General features: G+C 42.4%; 1 non-coding gene and 1 pseudogene across 1 annotated transcript; one reads left to right on the top strand and one right to left on the bottom strand.

Moving 5' to 3' along the window:
• The first annotated feature begins 13,036 nt into the window (after positions 1 to 13,036).
• LOC148812406 (5S ribosomal RNA) lies at positions 13,037 to 13,155 on the top strand (annotated as a pseudogene).
• A 609-nt stretch (positions 13,156 to 13,764) lies between these two features.
• Positions 13,765 to 13,928, bottom strand: LOC148812407 (U1 spliceosomal RNA). The gene has a single exon (XR_016086344.1). It is a non-coding gene; the product is annotated as a U1 spliceosomal RNA (small nuclear RNA).
• Between the last annotated feature and the right edge of the window lie 237 nt (positions 13,929 to 14,165).

Here is a 14,165-nt window from a genome sequence, read left to right on the forward strand (position 1 = left end):
ATAAAGCTTAACATCTCATATACAGCATTTGAGCTGTCACCAGAAAATGCCTGGTTTCGAATCCCAGTCACTGCTGACAGTCTTTTAACAATTAAGAATTTAAATTGCATACTCTTTAGATTTTTAATAATTTGAAACTGTGTATTACAGAATGTCAATCATTAAACATTAAAAAGTAGGTATATTTTATAAAAGAAAGATTGCTCTTGTGGACAAAAGTACACAACCTTCCACCTTCATCATAAATATTTTAATTATGCATAAATATTTTATGCATCAAAGTCTTTAACTTGGTAACTAACATGGGTTCTGGTTTTAACATGCTTGTTCTAACATTATTAAGCTTATATTCTGTAATTCATAAAAAGTTATAACGTTTTATCCTTTTCTAAGAATACGTAGTAAAAACACCACTTGCTGTTATTGTAAAAAAATACATGTTGTAGTGATTTAACATCACTTGATAGTTATATTAATATGGGATCGTGTAACTAAGCAGCTAAAGTATCACAAGTGGACGTTTTGGAAACATTTTGACATTCGTTTCTTTTAAAAAAAAACTTCTATTGTCGTTGTAGTGGTAATGAGCACTGTAATTGTCACGAAAGCTTTCTTTCCGGACCCTATGCGGACGACACAATCCGGGGTTGAGTGAGGAAACACAGGGAAAAAGTCATGCAGGATACGGGAATAAAAACAGGGGGGCGTGTCCATGGAGTGCTGGCGGTCGGGGAAGGTGTAGCGAGGCAAACAATCCGGGGACGAGTCCAAAGAGAAGTACAAAAACAAGGCAAAAGTCCATGGCCAGGAGATCCATCCAAGACAGGAGATTAGAAACTAGAACCGGGTTGGGACCGGCAAGGGGAACAGGAACAGAAACTTAAAACCATGACGGAGCCAGACACATCCAGGACCCGTGCTCGCATGATACAGGAACCAATGCAGAGCCCAGATTGGCGTCTGCGTCTGGCTTATAAGGGGGAACAGAAAAGGGGCTGGAACAAGGGACAGGTGTGGGGAATAAGGCAAACAAGGAAGGGCTGGAGTGCCCTTAAGAGGAGGGGTTTGCGATCATGACAGTAATGTACCTAGGTGCACCTAGGCGCGATCAGAGCTGAATGCATAAAGATAGTCCTTTATTATTATAGTCTACTACTACTACTATAGTCCACTAAAGCTTATTGTGAACATGATGTGTCTTTTTCAGGTTTACACCTGAATTGAGAAAATCTATATTTTGTCTTCATCCAAATGTCATCAGCCAGTAATCAGCCAACAATTTAACTTGGAATTAAAACCAAAGATTAACTGTACTATATAGTACACCACCTGGGATTGAACCCAGTCTGTCACGTCATTCAACAGGAAACCAGCTGGCTGGGCTAAAGGAGATCTCAGCCAAAGTGCCTGATTTGCTCTGGGATGTTGTGTCTGGCAAAATTGGCTCCTGCGTGTGTATTTGGATTGATTACTATACGTAATGGTTTTATGTTTAAGCATTTCTTAATGGAAATCTTTAAGTTAATCAAGGGAGGGTGGAATGGTTATTTTGTTTTACAATTGCCAGTAATTGGAGAACAGCCTATCAACCAGATGGCCAAACGATTTATTTTTTTTAATTAAATAAAAAATAAGATACAATAACGTGTCCCTGCCTAACATCGCATGACTTTAAAATCTGTAAAAAACTGGTTCAGTTAAAAACCACTTTTTATGCGCAAAAAATGGGTGATTTTTCATCTTCGTGATCAGCTTTGAACCTTTGTGTTAGCTGTAAGATTTTTACTTTTTAATTAAATGTTTAAAATACTCGAATTTCATAAACGTAACACACGTTTCATACAGAAAAAAAATCACATTCTCTTCTCTTCCTGTTATGTAGGACACATCAGCTGGTCTTTTTTCCCAGTCAGAGGCTGTGAAAATACTGCGCCCCATCAAAGACAGGGGGAGAAGCAGCACAGCCTGAGCTTTCGCAGTGCAAATGGCACCAATCGCGTCTGCATTTATTATTTAGTTTTTAAAATTAAACAATGTAAATCATTATCTTTGTCTTCTAAGTTCCTTAATTAACTTTAAGCATAGCTTTCTCACCATTTAGATTTATTTTTCATACCATCGTTAAACAAAGCAAGAGACTATTGTACTTCCTAATGGCATCACACATGGAAAGATTAGATTGTAATCTGTTGTCATAACAATCAGAAATAAAATAATATGTGATATTTGTGTAGATTAAATGTTTCTAAAATATTTTTAAATTAAAAATGATTAAAATGTATAATCTTTCCATGTGTAATGTCATTAGAAAGTACAATAAGTCCCTGTTTTGTTTAAAGATCATTTAAAAAATAAAACGAACTGGTGAGAAAGCTATGTTTAATAGTAAAATATTTCAAGTTAAAATAAATTATTTACACTCTATTATTAAGTTTTAAAGGCAGGCGCACTCAGAGCCAAAAACACTGCGCTGCAGAATGGTGTCCTTACGGCGCCCTCCTTTTCTCTGACTGAGCTCAGTGGGTGCACCGTTTTCTCAATCTTCTGCTAATTCATTTCACACCACGGGAAAACAGGAGATTGTGATTGTTCTGTATCTGTAAGAAATTTGTGTTGCGTTTACAATATTAAAGTCTTTAAAATGTTTAATTTAAAAGTTTTAAAAATGTACAGCTTGCACAAAGATTCTAAGCTGATCACACAAAAGAAAAATGTTTTTTTAACTAAACCAGTTTTTATGGGTTTTAAAACCATGCAATGTCTATTTGAGACACACATTTTATTGTTTCCTATTTTTGATTTTCTTTAAAATTAAAAGAATCGGTTGCCCATCGTGCCACACAATATTATGTTACATTTTTATGTTTTTGAGAGACTTCAGCATGCTTCAAGTGATGCATAAAAAATATACCATAATGTCTTCTCACGTTATCACTTGCACCTGGGATCCGCTTTATTCAAACTAGGATTTCTAAAACTGCAAGCAGGTACTAGATATTGTTTAAAATAAAGCTGTGAAATTTTTCACAAATCACAATCTTTAAAACTGTAGGTTGCAGGCTCTGTCATTTGTTCACAAAATTATCGACATCTGAAACATTGTGTCTCCTAAACAGGTATTTTAAGAAGCGAAGCTTATGAAAACCGAAGAAAAAAATGACTCTGAAAAAGATACTTGAAATTATTATTATTAAATTAATACTGTTAATAATGACCAGACACATTATTATAGTTTCAATGGTATTTTTAATTTGTTATTCTCGATTCTAATTACAATATATACAACTTCATTTTAAGGCTTGAGGCGTCTGTTTAACTGCCCAACTGAATAAAAGTGTTTTGAATCAAATCGGTTGAACAGTTGACAGTATTCCCGTTTGATAATTCACGTTTTTATTTCATTATTAATATAAATTAACATTGAATATGTTATGATAAATATATATAAATATATATATAAAAACATGTTAATATAGTGTACATAATACTTACTATTTTATTTTTTTACAGTATTTGTTAGAAGAAAAACTTGTGCCGTAAGCAGGTATTGAACTTGGATTGTCAAGGGCTCCTCGAAAACACAGCTGAGACTAACAGTTTTAAAATGTTTTGAAAGTAATCATGCGCGATTGAGTCAAATTAAAAATAAACCATGTTTACAAAGAATGTGGAGTACAGTAAATTAATATCATTATTAATTTCTTTAGATAAGCAATTCCATCTTATATTTCCTATTTAGTGGATTCTAAAAAGTATGAGGTTTTTTACTGCGATAACGAGCACAAGTATTCATAGAAAAGGTTAATCACTTAACTCAATATATTTTCAATAATATTTACTATTTTAGTTTTTCAAAGAAATGTTTATCTGTTAAAAGAAAACTCATGGCAAGAGCTAGGTTCAATCCTCCAACTTACAGCATACAAGTCAGATGCCTAAGCCATTATACCAACACACTGCTTGACAGTTCAAGTTATAACTGAACAGGGCAGGCCAAAAGTTTCCAAGTAATCGCGGGTGAATGAGTCAAATTGATGCAGATGTTTACAAAGAAAGTCTACTACTGTAATATTTTGAGCTATATGAATAAAATAATATTGTTATCAATTTATTTAGATACACGGTTCCATATTATATTCCCTATTAATCAAATTATAAAAAGTATGTGGTTTTTTACTGTGATATCGAGCCCAATTAAATATGAATAAATATTAATGAAGTTAATACTTATACTTTTACTTAGTATATACTTTTATATACTTTTTATGAAGTTCTGTCTATAAACTTAATACAGTCAGAAGTACGTAAAACCTTTTCCAAAATAACCACAGTATGTAACTGAATGAAAGACTGATGCTTAAAATGTTTATGAAGAAAGTGGAATACTGGTGTGTATTTTTTATTTAAATTACCAAAACCAGACATACATTTTACATAATATGTTTATGTTCCTAAATTAATATTATTTATGACCTTCAGACGCGTTATACTCCTCTTCTTTTAATGCTCAGCTACTAAAATTTTCCTTTAGTTGTAAAATGTCCATATTAATATTCAATATTAAGCGGATTTAAACATGCACAGTAAAGAGATCAAATGAAGCAATCGTTTCACTAACAACCAATTCATCATGAGTGCTGCCTGTCAGTCATTTTGGCCAGCCAATCACTTACTGCGGTACAACTCGGTGAACTGTAGAAAATTTCCACAGTACGGGGTCGTACTGTGCATTTTCAATGGCTGTATCTGTATACAGTATAGAAAAAAGGTGAGTGTGAATCTGGTATGTTATCGTCCAACTGTAAAAGGAGACAGGAAACCCTGTTATACTGTAGTTCAGAGTCATTTGTTTTCTCCGGTTTTCATAACCTTCGCTTATTAAAATGACTGTTTTTGAGACCACTATTTTTCAGATGTCAATAACTAAATCACACGCGTTTAAGAGATCGCGATTTGTGAAAAGTGTCGCAGCTTTTATTTAAACAATATCCAGTACCTGGCTGCATATTTAGAAAACTTAGTTTGAATAAAGCAGATCCCAGGTGTAAGTGAGTTCATAACGTGAGAACACATGATGTTACATTTTTATGCATTAGTTGAAGCCTTCTGAAGTCTCTCAAAAAACATAAAAATATAACATGATTGTAAATGTAACCTCTATGACTAAAGTGCGAAGAGGAATGGCTTAAGCTATAAGCCGAACAGAGCCGAAAAGGTCTGGTGCCGTTTTCTCTGCTTTAAAGGTACCGTCCTCGCAGAAGAATTTTCACGCCGAACGTTTGCCCACCAGCACGCAGACAAACCGAATAACAATACAGGATGTATTTTGCAAGAATAGCAATTACAGACGTTTAAAAACCGTACGTGCAAGATCACAGTAATCCACTGATATAATAAAACTAACACTCTATGGGCACCACACCGCGACTTCACAGGGGCAGCGTCACGTAGCTAAATCATGGCTGGATACAATTTTATCTTCCCTCCTGAAACCGAAAATCCAGACATATAAACAAAATCCAGACATATCAACATTACTAAATTTACTAAAATTATCCATCTCAGTAATCTCACTGTGCGCCCCGGTGTTCAGGCAATTTTCACACCCCATTATAATAAAAAACAAGAGCAAGGTGACTTTCTGCTCACGTAAATAAAAAATAAAGCTACATAACAGACAGATGTTTAATTCTTCAAACAAAATTATCTGTTTGTCAAAATCAGCTACTTTGCAATCAGTACACGACCTCTCTAAAGGTACCTTTTGTCTCTCGTGCACAAAGGTTTATTTTTTGATCATTCCAAAAGTTGGACGACACGCCCCCCGCGGGTCTCGCCTCCCGCTGTTCCACACACGCCAATCACAGGAAGTCAGATACACAGATATACTGAAACAGTAGCGCACACGGCAGTGAACGGCAGTGTACAAATATACTGCACTGTACCACGTGTGTCCTCTGGCTCATGTTGATTCTGAAGTCCGCTGGACTGACTTTGTCAGTGTTTTTGAGGATTTAGGATATTTCGAACCGTGATCCCTCATAGTTTTCCATCTCCGCAGTTTTCACAGTTCAAGACTAAAGAGAATCTGGACCATTAGATTCGTGGGGCGATGTGCATACTAAATAATTCATGACACGCAAAGCAACAGCTGGAAATCAAGTGTTGTCGGTAGTTTTCACTGCAGTCCGGCTCTGGGCTGAATTTAAGATTTTTACCAAGTGTTAATGCGATTTCTTTCAAATAAATGTGCTTGTTTCACATATCTAAATGCAAAGAAAACAAGATTACCGCATCTTAAAACTCTTAAAGAGCTGCAGGGTTATTGTTTACACTATAATCAAGATTGTCCTGTAAAGACTGTAAAAAGACAGAGTTTGGGCACAGCAACACCTAGTGATCCAGAGCTGCAGCACCACAAGAGCCCAGTCTCACGTTCCATGTGACGCTTTTACTGCAATAAAAACTATGAATCACAAATTAAAAATATACAAGCAACTTTAATTTCAATATTTTTTTTTACCTACAGTACAATATTAAACTACATTAAAAAAGAAAAAAAAATCATGTTACTTATTTCATCCATCCATTTGCAGTCTGCTGTGGGTGCAGCCAAGCCTGTTTCAGCAAGAAAGGGCCCCAGGCAGGGCACCCCATGGCAGGACGCCAGTCCAGCTCAAGACAGATGGACACACAGGCCCAGCAACAGCTCTGGCAGCAGCAACACTGAACACTATGCCACTGCGCTCCCCTGAACTCGGTTTAATAGTATGGAAATTAAGATAAAGCTCAATCATTTTACAGATTTTGTTTGACTACCTAAAAAACTGTAGCTTCTTACTACACTTTAACAAAAAGCCCCCAGCAGTGATCAGCGCATCAATACTGTACATGGCCACAATATTTGACGTGATTGGTCAGGGACAAATTTAATCTCTAATTCTGCATTTTGAAGAGTTTAAGTCGTGTCCACATCATATTCTCCAGTGACTCACAAAACAGATGTAGAGTCGTGGGCCAAATCTGTATTATAATCTAAAATTCAGTATAATCTTGATGATATAAAAGTTTATTTACAAAAGTCATTAAAAAACTTCTTCAGCGTCTCTTCTGCATTTCTGAACCTCATGATAGCCAGTTAAAAGACTGAAATAAACTACAGATCAGTAATTACTGCAGACCAGGAGTTTGAATGCTTGGAGCTTTATTGAGTTTTTAAGGAGTGATCCTTCACAGCAGGCAGAACAGAGCCAAGAGTCTCACCAGGGAGAGAGGTCAGAAGATACACTGAAAGAAGAAAACACAGAATCTCCATGTAATAAACACCAACAACAGGACAGGAGATACAGTGAGAGGAAGAGAGGAGATAAAGATAGATAGATAGATAAAGAGTTTATTGATCCCAAAGGGAAACTGATGTGTTACAGCAGTCCAGCCCAAGACAGGCAAAAACAGACATCAGAATAGACAAAAAATTAAAATACATACAGTAATACAACATACATATAAAATAAATATATAGGTGTATGCAAAATATGCATAGGTATATACAGATTGAGTGTCCAAAAAGTACAATGGAGCAACATGCTATCCATAGACGAGCATATGAAGGGCTAACAGTCTTAGCCTAGGACAGTGTTATACACCCTGACAGCCACCGGGAGGAAAGACCTGCGGAAACATTCCCTTGAACACTGTAGCTGGAGCAGTCTGTTGCTAAAGGTGATCCGCTGCCCAATAACAGTCCCATGAAGTGGCTGAGAGGTGCTGTTCATGATGGCTGTGAGCTTGGTCAGCATTCTCCTCTCAGCCACCATCTCCAGGGGGTCAAGACTCAGCCCCAACACAGAGCCAGGCTTCTTGGTGAGTTTATTGAGCCTATTTGCATCTCTAGTCATGATGCTGCTGCCCCAGCACACAACAGCGTAGAAGAAGGTTGCTTAAGAGGAAGGTTACGAGTAGATAACCAAACAAACTGACCACGTCGAAGTCTGGGTGGGGTACAACGGCGCCGATCAGTCACCTTCTTCTGCTGAGCTGAGGTGCGAAGAAGGGTGGCTTTGGCCTTCCTCCAGAAGGTCTTCAGGTTAGAGATGTAGTCCTGAACCGAAGGTACCTCTGTGTTGGGATGGGAGTCAGGGATAAGAGGAGGCTGATAACCTAAAGCACACTTAAAGGGAGACATGCCAGTAGATGTGGTATACAAAGAATTGTGTGCATACTCTGCCCATGGGAGCAAGGACACCCAATTATCATGGGTAGAGGAGATATAAGTCCGTAAATAGGTCAGCAGTTCCTGATTCATTCGTTGGCCTGAGGGTGATAAGCTGAGGTAAGTGAGACTGAGGCGCCCAGTGACTTACAGAAGGCCCTCCAAAATCGGGAGACAAACTGAGGGCCCCTATCAGAAACAATATCCTTAGGGATGCCATGCAGTCGGAAGATATGTTGTACAAACAATTCTGCTAGTTCTCGAGCAGTAGGTAAGGATGGTAGGGGAATAAAATGGGTAGATTTGGGAAAACGGTCTACCACCACCATAATAGTCGTGTGTCCATGGCTGGGTGGAAGGTAAGTAATAAAATCTACTGAGAGGTGGGTTCAAGGACGGTCCAGGATGGGTAAGGGTTGAAGAAGGCCCGCTGCCCTCATCCGGGAAGACTTCATTTGGGAGCAGATAGAGCAGGCCTGGACATATTCCTTGACATCCTTGGCCATAGTTGGCCACCAGAAGTCTCTGGAGATGAAATCCAAGGTACAGTGGAATCCAGGGTGTCCGGCGAAGCGGGAGTCGTGTCCCCATAGTAAAACTGCCGATCTGACGGAATTAGAGACAAATAACTTGTCCTGAGGGCACTGAGGAGGTACCGTCTGCCCTACCAAGGCTTGTGGGACAATTACCTCAATGTCCCATCTTACCGCTGCCAGGAACTTACCAGACAGGATGATGGGTTCTGGAATCAATTCGGCCTCAGGGGGGTCGTGGATCCGTGAAAGGGCGTCTGCCTTGATGTTCTTGGAACCTGGAGTGTAGGTGATCAAGAAATTAAATCTGGAAAAAAAAAGGGACCACCTAGCCTGGCGAGGACAAAGACGTTTGGCCGACTGCAGATACTCCAGGTTTTTATGATCAGTGTAAATTAAAAAAGGGTGATGAGCACCCTCTAACCAGTGCCTCCATTCCTCCAATGCTCATGGTTACCGACGTCGTAGTTCATTTGGGCAGGGGATAGCTTCTTAGAGAAGAAGGCACAGGGATGAAGAACCTGTTTTTCTCCATGACATTGGGAGAGAACAGCACCCACACCATGGCCAGAAGCATCCACTTCGACCACAAAGGGCAAAGTTGGATCAGGGTGTTTTAGGATGGGGGCTGTAGTGAACAGGTGTTTCAGACGCTGAAATGCATCTTCGGCTTGAGGGGTCCATTTGCCTTGTTTAGGTCCTTTACGGGTCAAAGAGGTTATGGGAGTGACCACCGAGCTGAAGTTTCGAATAAACTTCCTGTAAAAGTTAGCAAAGCCGAGAAATCGTTGAATGTGTTTTAGATTCTTGGGAGTGGGCAAATCAGTAATCGCCGAGACTTTACTCGAATCCATTTCCACCCCCTCCGGCGAGATGACGTACCCTAAAAAGTGAATCCTCGAAGCATGGAAGGTACACTTCTCTAGTTTGACATATAGCTTATTCTTAATGAGCCGGGAGAGTACTTCTCTGACATGGAGAACATGATCCTGGAAGGAATCAGAAAAAAATAATATGTCATCTAGATAAACCAAGACAAATCTTTGTAGGAGATCACGAAAGATGTCATTAATAAAAGATTGAAACACTGCTGGAGCATTAACCAAACCAAAGGGCATGACCAAATATTCGTAATGTCCATGGGTTGTCATAAATACCATCTTCCATTCATCCACCTCCCGAATGCGGATTAGGTTATAGGCCCCTCGTAAATCCAGTTTTGTAAAGATCTTGGCTCCATGCACAGACTCAAGTGCTGCTGGAATTAGAGGCAAAGGGTATCGATTCTTGATGGTGATCTCATTGAGGCCACGATAGTCGATGCAGGGACGGAGCCCACCATCCTTCTTTTCCACAAAAAAAAACTGGCACATGCTGGTGAAGTGGATGGACGTATAAGCCCAGCCTTCAGAGAAGCTTGTATATAGACTTTCAGGGCCTCAGACTCAGAATTGGAGAGTGGAAAAATACGACCTTTGGGAGGGATAGTACCAGGCAAAAGGTCAATGGCACAATCCTAAGGTCGATGAGGGGGGAGGGTCAAGGCCTCCTGCTCATTAAAGGCTTCCTGTAGATCAGAGTATTGAGGGGGTATGGTAGGAACCCCTGAAGGGGACGTCGCCATGAGTGCAATCTTCACTGGTAGGCGACAGCATTTTCTAACACATCTGGGTCCCCAAGCTACTATCTCTTTACGGGACCAAGAAATGTGTGGGTCATGCTGCTGTAGCCAAGGAAAGCCTAGCACCAGAGGATGTGTTGGGGTCTCAAGGAGATAAAACCAGATGTCTTCCACATGGGTGGCGCCTATCTGCAGGCTTATAATTTCCGTTTGCCACCTAATAAGTCCTGGAGATACGGGGGAGCCATCAATAGACTGGACACGAAGAGGGGTTGACACCAGGGTCAAGGGTAGTTTCCAAGCTCGAGCGACGGCGGCGTCTATAAAGTTACCCACCGCCCCTGAGTCTATAAAGGCAAGAAAAGGTCTCCTTTCATTACCTCAGAATAGTGTAGAACAAATAAAAAATCCTGAGGAAAGGTGAGGGAATTGAGTATTCTCACTCACCTTAGGATTCTGAGAAGGTGGGCGGCTCTTCAAGGATGAGTATGCAGCAGGGCAGGCCGCTTTAAAGTGTCCAAATTTCCCACAGTACAGGCAGCGACCCTCTCGTTGGCGCCTCTCTCGTTCTTCAGGGGTTACTCGGGTGCGGGCTATTTCCATAGATTGTTCTGAGTCGGCAGATCTGAAAGGTGATAGCCGAGGAGCCTCTAGTATAGGGGACCGAGATCTCTCAGCACTCCTATGATGAATTCTGATTATTCTAATTGCAATACCTGTGAAATAACTTCCTCCAAGGTATTGCCCAATTGCGGCATATTTACCAGATGGTCCTTAATTTCTTCACTGAGTCCTTGACGGAAAATAAAAATAAGGACCTCATCGTCCCAGTGAGTCTCTGCTGCTGCTACTTGAAAATCTATAGCATAATCATGTACAGACCGGCGGCCTTGGTGGATGGAGGAGAGGCGGAAGGCAGAGTCTTGGCCAACTATGGGACGACAAAAAACCCCCTTAAATTTTCCTAAAAAAAAATCATAATCCTGAATTTCAGGAGCCCCGCGATCAAGCAGAGCAGTAGCCCATTCCAAAGCGCGGCCGGTTAGCCGTGAAACTATGAAGGCGATCTTGTCCTGAGGAGAAAAAAAAGTTTCCGGGAGCCTGAAAACCAGCGCACACTGTGCTAAGAAGCCCCGACATTTCGTAGGGTTGCCGTCAAACCTGTCAGGTGGATTTAGTGGAAGAGGTCGAGGGGCAGGTGTAGGAGACGGCAGAGGCGGAGCCGAAGCGGCAGCTCCAGCGTTGCTTCCTCGACTGCCGATGGGCGGCATTGCAGACAGGTGCGCAGAGATCTGTTGGACAGAAGCCTGTAGCTGGAGTAAGGCTTGTCCGTGCTGATCCAAAGCTCAGCGAATCTCCTCTTGCTCCGCTGGGTCCATGTTAAATGGCTCAGTATTCTGTTACGGAATCGGTAAGAGGGACCGAACCAGTGAGTGAACCCACTTGCAGGAGCGAACAAAGCCAAGCCGTAATCCGAAAGCAAGCCGTAATCGTAGGAACGAGCCGAGAGTCCAGGGGAAGCCAGATATCCGAAAGGGAACGAGTACCGAAGCCGAAGCGTGATCCGAAGTCGTAGTCAGTAGAGCAATCTGATAATCCAGGGGTAGCCAGTGATCCGAAACAGAGCGAAAGTAACCAAGCCAAACCGAGATCCGAAAAGCCGAAGTCCAAAGGGAAAAACCGCAAACCGAAAGCCAAGACGAACACGGGGTAGAAGTAGCGCAACCAGGAAGCTCGAAAGGGAAAACCAATACTGAGCAAAGAGGTAAGGAAAGACAGGTGTTAAAGTAGGATGAGACGGGGGTGTGGTGGTGAATAGGAAAACTGATAGGTAAGCAGGTGGATAGGGGCTACGCCTACTTCTGCCTCCTCCGTTGCCGGGAGGCAGGGATCGTAACAGCCCCAGCATCCTGATGGCGACACTCTGCTGCACAAACAGGCGCCGTCCTTCGGGGGAGGCGTAAAACCGAGGTCCCGACCCTCCTTGGCCATTAAGAAATCCCAGGGCGTCTCTCAAAAAGAGACGCCGGGGGTGTCACTCTGGTGTTAGTGTTCCCCTTTACCAATCAGTCAGGGTCTCCTCCTAATCCACGTCTCATATGTAACAATCAATGACGAGGCCCCCCTGTCCCGCGATATTGTACTTGTCTCCTGGCCGCTGGCTGGCGCCGTGAGATTTAGTACTCGCGCAAGAGACCGGGGGCAGAGCGCGAACGCGGTCCCCCGCCCCCCATAAAGTGTGAGCTCCAGGTTTCCTCTCGGGGCTCTGCAACACAGCGGAAAGGCAGCGAGAAGGAGCCTCTTGCTCTGATGCCGCAAGGCCACAAGAGGGCGGAGGCGCCGCGCGCCCGAGCGACGTGTTGGACTGGTGTGCTTTATGTGCTGAAATAAACACACGACAGCCCAGAAATGTTTTGAGTGCTGTGCACTGGAGGTTTTTGTCTTGTGAAGACTTGCCTTGTGCTCCTCCGAGCAGTTTGTTTGTTCTCCTCCAGTGCGGGACAAGCCAACACAAGGGAGCACATTCGCCAACATCCAGGTACGCAATGCGATTTGGAAAGAAGCTCCTTTCCAAAGAGTTGCACACGAACGATCCTTCAGTCCCGCTCGGGGGGCACGGAGCCCCAGCCACACACAGCTTCAAGTAGCGAGTCAGGCACCATAGCTTTTGCTTGTGGCCACGCCACCCTGAATGTGCCCCATCTCCTCTGATCTTGGAAGCTAAGCAGAGTTGGGCCTGGTTAGTACTTGGATGGGAGACCACCTGGGAATACCAGGTGCTGCAAGCTTTTGCTCTCTCGGCCAGCAGGGGTCGCCGTTGGTACCGTAGGCTTTGGGAGGAAAACCTGGAGGATGGAAAGGTGATCTATAGCCTCATCTCTAGAGATGCTTTGTTGCTATGGCATGTGTGTGACCCATATAAAAAAAAACCCGTTTGTAAAACGAATATCGAAGCTGCCTCTAAATCTGCAAATGAAGATGAGTCGATAAACCACTTGTTTTTCGTATAACTATACATATATTCATTTATTACTGATTTCATTCATTGAGCACGGATACAATAGAGGTACAGCCATTCACTGTTTGACATGTCTGCACTGGTACAGAACCTAGCAATCAGAAAACGGGTGAAACTGTCTTGAGAATTAGCATACAGTACCGAGGCCCCCATGACCAAATAAAGGCTAACCTCGATAATCAGCCTAAATAATGCAGACTACAGCAAAACGACTGACTTTGAAAAGGGAATGAATGTCCGGAAGGAGTAGTATAACCAGCTTGAAATGCTTCTCCGGACCTCTAACTAAAAGAAACCGGGAACCAGCAGTGGCATCGACTCCTTTCGAACTGGGATCCGATACATAACTCTTCCGTATCTGCTATTGGACCAAGCACATCAGGGGAGAGTGCGAACACAGTCCCCCACTACCAGAAATGATGCAGTCTAGATTCCCACATTTGGGGAATTCGCAGGGGTCAGCACAGCCGGAGTGCAATGGCCGAGCCTCGCTCTGGGTGAACCTCCTTCTTGATCAAGGTATCTCCCCTGCCAGGTAAGTATGAGCTGTACAAGCCCCTGCAAGTGGCCCGCACCCACAGCACAAAGCGCGCAGCCTAGGCCAGCTCCTCACCCCGCACACCACCGCCTCCTGCTGGGCCCACTCTTTCGCACACTCACACGCCACACTTACACTCAAAAGGGTGGGCAAAACGAGAAAACGAGCAAACCGTTTCCTACACATCTGCAGTCGCCAATGCGCATTCGCAGCATGTCCCGGGACGCAATTCGGCCTCATTT

Source organism: Atractosteus spatula (assembly GCF_055471065.1).
Source record: "Atractosteus spatula isolate fAtrSpa1 chromosome 10 unlocalized genomic scaffold, fAtrSpa1.hap1 SUPER_10_unloc_3, whole genome shotgun sequence".
NCBI lineage: Eukaryota > Metazoa > Chordata > Actinopteri > Semionotiformes > Lepisosteidae > Atractosteus > Atractosteus spatula.